General features: G+C 40.0%; 1 protein-coding gene across 1 annotated transcript in view; it reads right to left on the bottom strand.

The window, feature by feature from the left end:
* Window positions 1–10581, bottom strand: part of LOC117234036 (glypican-4) — a 131858-nt gene that overhangs the window by 55506 nt on the left and 65771 nt on the right. The gene's annotated exons all lie outside the window — the stretch shown is intronic.

The following is a 10581-nucleotide window of genomic DNA, read 5'->3' as shown; positions in this document are numbered from 1 at the left end:
CCGAACTCTTGGTGCGTTCGACTATCGACGCGAGCGTTTATTAACGCGAGAACAGGTTGCAGCTTCGAGAGGTGATTACGTGTACGATGGGTGTAGCGTAGGGAGACGCAGGATGGCGTGGATAGGTTGGAGGAGGGTGCAAGAGAGTAAATGTACGTGGGATGACGTGGGATGACGGATGAGTGGATGTAGAGGTGAGTAGCGAACAGCGAGTAGCGGTAGCGTTGGTACAGCGAATGGTCTGGTTTTGGCGTAATAACGGTTGGTTGACAGGATAGTTAGTGCCGCGATGGAGTAATCGGTAGAGTAATGCGATAAGTATAACAGCCTGGTTAATCGTAGATTAAGGAGTAGTATAATTGGTAGCGTAACGATGTTAGTGACGTGATATTGTAATTAATAGCGTAACGATAGCGTAATGCAATAATAGTGTTAGTCGTACGGTAGAGAGTAGAGTGACAAAGTAGCGAAGAAAGTACAGGCAAAGTGTAGGTGTTTGGTAGCGTAATAAACGAACACGTGGTACACACGGTGTGAATAAAAATATGAGAGTTTAATGAATAGGTAGTATAGCTACACCTACAACAACGTAGAGAATAGAGTAAGTTAATAGGGAAGAATCGAGTCGATCAGTTACCATGGAATGGGACGAATATTCTTGTTGCTCGATTAACGCAGCAAATGACAAAGCTTATGGCAAAGTCTGGCGGAGTAACTTGGATTTATCGGCGGTTCGTAACGATATTTGCACGAGCATCATTAAAGCAAATCGTTAGCAACAATTATATTCCCATCGTTTAATCGATGGAATTGGCAGCATTCGGAAAATTACACGTACAAAAAGCCCATTTAGCTTGATTTATCGAGATACGAAGGTAACCAACGAGAACGATATTCACAGAGATATTTTATTAACGAATTGAAATCGATCGTTCGCCGATTCCCATCGATACAATTAAGATTCTTGTTTTTCCATTGGGCAAAAATATTGATGAAAAAATACACGTTGCTCAAAATTTCGAATGGATAGGATCGGAAGAGGGTTCGATGGTTGAGAACCACCACAAGCTTCGCTGTCACTTCCAGAAGCCGCAACTGCTCCTTATCCGAGATCTACAAGTTACAAAATACATTAGTCCACCATAAGTAGAAACGCTCGGCGATCTTCGAACATCGGACAACCTTCTGTGCTGCTGAGTTTCTACAGGCTGATTCACATTGGATAATCGCGATTCAGCTCGATAATGATCACGAAGTTGAACAAAAAAAACCACTAAATCCTGCTCCGTTAATGGGCGCGTCCTACTTCTGCGCTTGATACATTATCTTAAAGCAGTGATTTTCAACCTTTTTCCATCTCACGGCACGCATAAACTGATTACTAAAATTGTACGGCACATCGAAAGAGATGTAATATTTGCTTCGGGACACGGCATTCACATCCGACGGTCATTGTTGTTTTTATTTGACAATCTAAAGGAAGAAAGATCAGTGTCCTTGACCAAGTAGTCGGCTATTATATACGTTTTAAAAATTCTTGCAGCATGCCGGTTGCAAATTATGGACTTAAAGGAATGTCTGAGAAACAAAAAGAAGAAAGAAGAACGAGAAGGAAAGGTACGATAGAGGCAACATTTTGCGATATCGAATAAAATAATAATATCGACAGTTGGAAGAAATAATTATTCGAAAACTATGTTTCGATGAAACGTTTAATATTCGAGGGTATATTTCGACGCTATTATCGCAACACGAACAAAGAAACTGTGAAACACTCGGGGGCGGAGATGCAACGATACGCGACATTGTTCGACCGATCTGGCCGCAAATTTCACCGTTTCTGCCCACGCAGGGGAACATTAAAGGCTTCCACGATCTAATGGAATTAAACTGACCTTTCGTTCGGACCGACCTTTCCACTATCTCGAGAACGCGTCCTACTCGTGCATCAGTCTCTACGTGCGCTTAACTTAGTTTCGACATGAACCACTGTATTCACAATTTCGACCAACAACTTTGAAAATATTACGCGGCACATAAACCTGTCTACGTAACGTCGTCAATTTCTAATTTCAAAAATTCGAGATCTCCTTTCATTCTACGATATAAATGTGCCAAAATTAAACACAACCGAACTTACCTGAAATCTAACGCAAGCTGTTTCGACCACTTCGGGCTACCATTTAAAGATTCTAAAAAATAAAATTTCCAAATTCTCTTTCCATTAAAGGTTTCTCGATTTTTCGCCCGTCCTTTCTCTTTCCATTCTTCTATATAATCTTCATCCTCGTATCCTTCAATAATATAACAATTTTCCAATCTTTCCTCCGTAATATCTAGATTCCGCGACTACGTACCTTAAATACTCGAGTCTTGTAAAAACTGTTCTCGGTTAATGCTTAAACTTTCCAATTCCAATCTTCGTTAATCCTCGAATCCTACAATTTACTCTTCGCGAATAATCACCGGGACGCATAATCCACTGTTCGAAACGAACAAACGAAGAGAAGATAGAAATAAAAAGAAAGCAGAAAATAAAGGCAGAAGATCGGTCTATAGCGCGCAGCGTAAATCGATCGAAATCCGACGACGACGAGGAGCACGGTACGTTTGCGCGGAATAAAAGCGGCCTGGCGGTCGGTAATCACTCTGGAAAACAACGACGACGTCGCGGTTTTCGCGGCCGTGGTCGGTCTCGACGAGGGCGAATTGCACTCGAGTTTACACGTGGCTTCGGCGTAAACGCCGCGCCGCCACGGCCACGGGTGGGAGTTTAATTTGGAGCCGAATAGCTGGTCGAGCGGCGGGCAAACTCGCCGGAAAACCGCAGGTTGATCCACCGGATACTCGAAAATCCTTCGTGCGACCTGCTCGCCAACTTTCCTCCGCTCGTTACTCACCCCCGTAGAAATATTTCTTCCACCTCGAACAATATAATCCGATTCGTACCTCGTTCTACCTCTTTTCCGCTGTTTTTATCTTCTCTTTTGTACAGGCGCGCGTGTGTGCGCGCGTGGATATTTTTAATTTTTATTTTACCTCGTTGCGAGAAGGGACGAGGAATATGAAATAAATGAAAACGCAGGTCCGGGATTTGGCGGTGAAAGAATCGAGAACTGGGATTTCCGAAATTGTTACCAGAGATTGGATTTGTATCGGGGAATTTTGAAAAGTGGAACGCTATTGTTGAATAAAGAGTTAATTTGGAGTAGTTTCAATTGGATTTTTCCATCGAGCAGGATACGCGCATTCATCGATTATGGCAGATGATCGATCGACTATCGATTTTGATTAAAACACGATCACTGGTATTTTCATAGGCAATGGACCATCTAAAATATCTGCGTTGCTTCAAACAATTGCATGGAAATGTAAACGATCGTTTCGCCGAACGTCTGTGCATCGATGAGAGTCGATGAAGCGAGATTTAACTTATCTTTGCTGCATCCTCGGAATTCTCTCGATAGAATCGCTCGATCTTATGGAAGAGAGGGATACAAACGAAACGCTACTAACTACTGGCTGTGACTATTTAATGAAACTGACGATTGCTCTTTCGAAAAACAACGTAGACGTTTCAAGTGCTCGAGAACGCGTGGCGCGATACACGAACGAAACTCTCGTGATCGAAAGGGTCGAACGATATAAACTTGATGATAATGACGATGATGATATCGTATAATAAAAATACATTAACCCCTTAACGCATAAATTTTTCTTCGATTGATTATTCCTATATAAAGTTCCTAAGAGGTGTCTACTCCTTCTAAAATCCTACGCGAACAGAGAATTTAATTGTAAACGAGAAGAAATTCTATCACGAATACAGTCTCGTACGTAAAAATCCTGATAGACGTCTGTTCCTTTTTAAAATCGTATTTACGAGACATCGACTGTTGCTGGCTACCGTCACAGCCAGAAATTTCACAAAAGCCTGACGAGCAAGCTACGGCAAACAGTCCGAAACAGGTAGAAAGAACACGTACACGCATAAACGTGTTCCCAGGAGCCAGAGATATTTCGAAGGACGATCGTCCGATTGTTTAGACTCGATGGCTCTTGGTCAGGTTAGGCTACCTTCATCCTGATTCTCCGTCGTTCGTCCCTGTCTCTTCCTCTTCGTCCTTTCATTCTCGCATTCGATGCAACTCACGCTCCTTTTCCACCCTTCTCCGCCCACCCACCCTTTCGCCATATACTTTCTCTATCCCACGCTCAGGTGAACGTACATCCTCTTCGTTGCACCACCACTTGCGTCCATGCGTTTCTTTTGTCTTTTCTTATTTCATCTCGCTTTATTTTTTTCGTCTGCAAGCCTCGCATACCTGACCGCCACGAGCGCGGCCCCGCTAGCGATGGCCATCCTTCTCCTCTTGCCCCTGCTGAGATTTATTATCAGCCGTTGAGCTTAAAGTTGAAGGTATAATCGTCGAAATAACGGTAGGAACGTGACGGTAAGAATGATGATTACCTCGTATTAACTTCTTCTGCGATGAATTTATTTACGAGCAGGAAAAGTTTTATAGTTGTATTTATTTTACATCTACTTGGCTGCATTAAACGAGACGGATAATGATGGAAAAATATAGCAAAATACTTGAAATATTCGCTTCGTCTTGGCGTCGTCTTCGATGAGTCTGTTGTATTGGATTGGCAACTAAGCGACTGTGGATTTTGTCAATACCACCTAATGACAAAATCCGCAATCACTTAGTTGCCAACGATTGAGAAGAATAAATGACACGAGTGACGAATAACAATAGAAGAAAACAGCGAGTAAAATTATACGTCGATAAAACGATCCGAAGAAACGTCCAAGTAAAACACTGTACGAGATACGTTCGTGGACAACAAGTAGGTTCGTAACAAGTTCCTAAAAGAATCTCTAGGTAAGGGCACGTCTTACGTATTACACGTTGTTTTTCAAAAAAGTTCGCTAATTTCTATTTTGAAAGATGTACTTCTATCGCCTTATCTTTATTGCGATACGGATAAGAATACGATTAGTTCATTCTTTGAAATCGAACGTAGACGCGTAAGTATGAATTTTAACGCAGAATTAACTTTTTTGCCTTCGTTGAAAAAACAAAGACGTAATTTTAATTTGGAGATTACGTCGATTTGTGCTGATCGTTACGAGAATCTCCTCGCTTACCTCGCTTCGTAACAGGATGGAAAAATTCGAAGCGTCTCAAAGCCATCGCTAGCAGTTGGCCCTGCCACGAAGAACAGGCCTGTGAACCGGCAGAATCGAAAAGAAACAACTCGAAGGGAGATAGAGAATAAGAGAAAGAGACAAAGGGCTATCGTTGCATCGGTGACTATACGAACGATGCAATGGATGCAGTCGCGTCGAAGCGCAGCAAAAGGTTCACCTAGCGTTTATTACACAGTCTGTCAATATTTTTTCACCCTTTTTGCCCTGTCTGTCGTTGGCGAAAAGACCTCGAATCTTTTACATCCCCTTTCCACATCGATACCACGAGAAGCATCAACGAACTTACGAAGGAAATTCCAATCGCTTTTGCATTTTCCTCGTGACACGGCGATCTAATCATGGCAATTATGTTAGGAGATAATTATATTAAATAGAGTTCCTTCCTTGTACTCTTCGATTATCTTCTATATAAACAAAAAAAAGATCCTACGATGGTGTTAAAAGAAAGAAGAACGACGATGTAACATTCTTTTTTCTCATTCCAATCTACAATTTCATATCGCAATAAAATACATAATAGAACATTTAGAATCAATAACTTTAAATTCTTTTACAATCTTCTTTACTTTATAAAAGATTACAATCAATAATGTCTTTTTCTTTAAACGGTGAACCAGGTATATAATAAGCTTGCTACGAGTTACTAAAATGCACGTGTTTCTGCATTAGCCAATTCTGCGTTAGTCAACGTGCCATTATTAAACAAACAGAAGAAAAAATATATGAATATCCATATTTAGTGGGTGAAACAAATCCTGTAAGCTCCATTTCGTTAGTCTTGGCCATCAAAATAGGAATTTGCATAAACATACGTAGCCATATCGAAAAAGTAGTATCGATCGTTAAAGCGACTCGAAAGAAAAGGAAAACAAAATTCTCTTGGCGAATATAAAAAAATCGATAACAAGATATATGACAAGATTATATGACAAGATAAATAAAGTCTCGAGTACCAGCCAAGAAATACCGAAATACCGATTGTTCGTAGAAGCCAAAAAAAAAGAAAAAAAAAGAAGAAGTAGAACCAAAGGCGAATAATCGGAGAGGGTAAATTATAACTGGCTGTTCATTCTCAGATAACTAATCTTGCTATCGCGACGATAAACGTGTCGAACAAGATAAGGGGTGAGCCGTAATTGAATCTTGGCGCGCCATTTCTTTGCGCGCCACCGTATTTACGACTCGAGTTATCAGTGGTAGTTTCGAAGAAAAGAAAAAAAAGTTACGACTGTGGACACGCGCGACTTTGTTTGACTTTCTGATACGTTAAACGCCGGAGAATAATGGTGCCAGGGTAAGAAGAGAAGCTTCTGAAATGGAATGAGTGGTAGGAGGGGTGAAAAGACGTTGTAAGTTCGGTTTACGCGAGATTACGCCCATTAAATTTACGACATGCTCGAGATATTAGTAAGACCAAGCTGTCGCTTGTTAGCCAGTGAAAAATGGAACGTAACTGTCCCTCCTGCGGTGAGAGATAAGCGAAGGAATTTTGGAAATTAATAAAAAATTACAACGATCGGCAGAAAGATCGATACAACGCGGACGAGGATGTTTTAAGATAGAAAAAACATTTCTATTCGGAATATTTGAATCGTTGCTGATACGATACGAAAACGTCGCAATGCCAAAATACAGAAACCAACGACAGCTACGCTATAGTTCCAATCCTATAATCGGCAAACATGAAAACTGCGCGTTACCGAACAAATAATTTCAAAGGCTATAAGCTCGGTTACAATTTACAAGAGTACACGATCAATCCCACAGTTCAAACTTCACACGCAAACATTTCCACCCTCGGTTCACTCGTCAGACAAGTAACCAGAAATCAGAGGCCAGGTCGATAGGCAAACGAGCCAATTCAAAGACACCCTATCCCCGCGATCTCGTTTAAAACATCGATGTCGCGGGCCTCGATGGATGGTTCCGAGCATGAAGAAACAGCCGCGACGACTTTCTGAATGGCTGGGGGTGCGTGAAAAGAGTGGAAATAGAGGGCAGGGGGGAACACGCGGCGGGAATAGGAAGCGAAAAAAAAAGAAAAAAAAAAGAAAAAGGAGAAAGGATGAACGCAAAGGGTGAAAGGTGTCGGCTGGCTCTCGTCATCCAGACCAATCTACGTGCGTCAAAGGTGAAAATGATAAGCAACCAACGAATCAGCAAGCAGCACCTCCGCGAGAAACAAAGCTGTTTGAAAGATCCATGAACCACGTTGGAAAAGAACGTGTTGTCTCTCCCTTTCCTACCTCGGTTCCTTTCTTCTATTTAGCCGCTGTTGAAACGGGTGTCTCCGAGTTTTAACCCTACCAATGGACTCTGCCCTCTTCGCATTTTCACGTAGAGACCTTCTTCCGTTTCCTTTCCTTATCTCTTACACGAGAACGAAGAGCAGTGATTTGTTCGGTGCCGCGTTTCCATATTTAATTCTCTTAGACGACACTGAAACGTATTTCGATTCACGGAACATACGCGGTGAAACGTTGCGAAGAATTCTATAGAAATTTCTATAAAAGCGTTGGGGGAAAGCTTATAGCTGGCAAGTTATTAGGTCGTCCGGAAAGTTTCTTTCGTTTTATAAGGAAATAATGGATGCACAAGATTTTTCGTTTTATATAGTTTTATCGAATTACGTATGATCCATTTTGTTCTATCAAAATAAAGATCACAACCGTCGACAGATTAGGTTTCACGTTTCTATAGAGACGTATCGTTGTAAAAGAAGAGTCTGTAAAAGAAAGACACTTTTCGGACAACCGAATAAAATTAGGACCGTTGCAAATGTATAGCTCGTAACGTTTTACAAATTCATAAATTGATAATATCAGGTTCCAGAAGATCTGCGACTTATTATAGTTTATAGTTTGATAGTTTGACGCGTTGTAGAAAGAAAATGTAGAAAGGTATTTTTCAGTTTTGATTAGAAATTTAACTGAGAATTAAACACGAGTAAAAGCAAAGTGTTTCTTTAGCCGTTTGTTTTCCTCAATTAACAACGAACCGCTGTACGTTGAGTTATTGCTAATAAATTTGGCGGCAAGACTGTCCGCGGTAATTCTAACGCTAGCGCGACTCTACCTCTCTCCGGTTTTCTCATTCGAATCGCCGTGAAACTTCAGCCCAGGCCCGTTAATTCGACCGTACGGAATGCAACGAACGTCGGAACGTCAAATAAATTTCCACGCGTTGGGCCACGAGCCTTTTGCATATTTTTCAACCGGATCTCCAATATCATCGCCGTACAAAGTAAAGGAAAATGAAACAAGCAAGTCGTCAGAGGTAATAATATCGATATATCGTATTCGATTAAAAGTATCGACGAAGTGAACGCTCCGCTACAATGGAATTCCTAAAATTAAAACCTTATCGTTTAGAATCTCGGAAATTAGAATTCCATTTCTCCGTAATTTCTCCTATCTCTTAAAATATCCAAAGTTAGAATTTTGCTTCTATTTATCTACAAAATACTTGAAAATTTCTAACATTCCAACGCTATCTTTTTGACGATTTCAAGAGTGAGCGTTTATTTTTTCTAATTCGATTTCCAAAACTTCGTTTCCATTCTAGGAATCAGCAAAAACTTTCTTAAGTTAAGTAAAATCTGATCGAAGGATTTCCAAGTTAAGACACCATAGTTTGAAGCTTCTACGATAAATAAGCTTTATTAAGTTTTCCGCTAAAATAAAAGTTCCATTTTAATGGAATTTTTAAACGTTCTATTCAAATAAAATTCAAGAAAAATTCTATCCTAACGATGCTAATTTCTGTCGGATGCACCGATAAAAACTGGACGAAGTAAGAATGATGGTGAATCAGGTTCGAGGAAAGTTACCCTCTTGTGTGTTCGACTCAGGTATTCTCTTACCAGAGACTCTTTACTTTCCTCTTTTCATTCGGTCTGCAGACTTTGAGAAAGACGTCGAGCGAAATGTTTCGTTCGGGATGATTACTTGCTCGCCCTTGGAAGAAAAGGGAAGCAAGGAAGTCTGACAAGATGGAGCCTCCCATTGATGGTTACTTTCGAACGCACGAGATCTGTTTTATTGCTACTTTTGCGTGTATCTTCGTGGTCGATGCCAGTGGTCGAGTTAAACCAATGTTTGAGCATGTTCATCATGTTCCATCCTTTTATTCGGAATAGGAAGTAATATATTCTCATCTTGGTTTCCAAGAAAGCTTCATCCATGGTACAGTTGGTTTACCTTCAAATTTTTTATTATTAAAGAACGATGGATTGTTCGTAAATCTCGTCAAGAATTTTTATACGAATTTTCTTAGTTAAGAATTTCTCTTACGATCTTTCTTTATCGATGTGATACGTAAACTGAAAATAATAATAAATAACGATCTTGGAAAGATTGAAAGAGATCCAACGCTTTTCGCGTTTACAACGATAAATAATGTAGAAACTTAAAATATCAACGAATGGAAATTGTTCGTGGAACTTAAGTAAGATAAATAATTTTTGGAAAATATTAATCGAAAGCTTGTAACGTAGAAAGCTAAAATGATACAGAAACGTAAAATAAAAATAAACAGACATCAGGCTAAGGGAACGTAAATCAACGTATGTAATTTTAGAAAACTATAGCCGAGACCCAACACTTTACACGTTTGCAACCCAAGATGCCATAAAAAGAAAGCAAACGAAGCGTATGGTGAACGAACACGAAAGTGATTTCGAGGTAGCACATAAAAATCGGTATGCAAAGTACTCGAGCCAGCGAGAAAAGAATTAAGATATCCCCTTTTGGCGACGTCAGACGTTCGATGTTCCATCGAAACTGGCTTCTGGACAAAATTATGCAAGAATGTCGACACGATCCAACGTTGGATCGCGTTGGAAACACTTGGGACAAGACGAGGTTTCCATCGGCCCGAGTAATTGAAATTAGAAGGTATGCGCCGATTTCGACGTTCACGAACGAGGAGGAATGTTCGGGCGGAATAATAAAATCTTTCCCTCGATACACTTTACAGAAATGAAGAAAAATTCCAGTTTGTACTTGGAATCGAATACTTGGAAAGTTTGGAAATGTTCGAAGATTGTTCGAAGATGGAGGCCATTGAAAAATGAAAATAGCGAGGGAAAGGGATTTTGGGAAAATTATTCGATTTCTTTAAATCGTGTAAAATTATATTTGAAAGTAGTAGAGAATTTTAGTTTCTCGAAATTATTACTTTAGAATTTCGAATGTTTCGAGCGATAGAGTTCTTTGAATCGCGTGAAATTATAATATCTAGAAATAATGGAAAATTTTAGAGCTTTTGCAGATTATTATTCTAGAGTTTGAATGGTTAATATTCTATAAACCTGGGTGGAAATTATTAAATTTTAATCGTGACATATTATGTTTGAAAGTAGA

This window comes from Bombus vosnesenskii, unplaced genomic scaffold, assembly GCF_011952255.1.
Source record: "Bombus vosnesenskii isolate JDL3184/JDL3185 unplaced genomic scaffold, Bvos_JDL3184-5_v1.1 scf7180000013302, whole genome shotgun sequence".
Lineage (NCBI taxonomy): Eukaryota > Metazoa > Arthropoda > Insecta > Hymenoptera > Apidae > Bombus > Bombus vosnesenskii.
The sequence above is the reverse complement of the archived record's forward strand: the minus strand, read 5'-3'. Positions and strand labels throughout refer to the sequence as shown.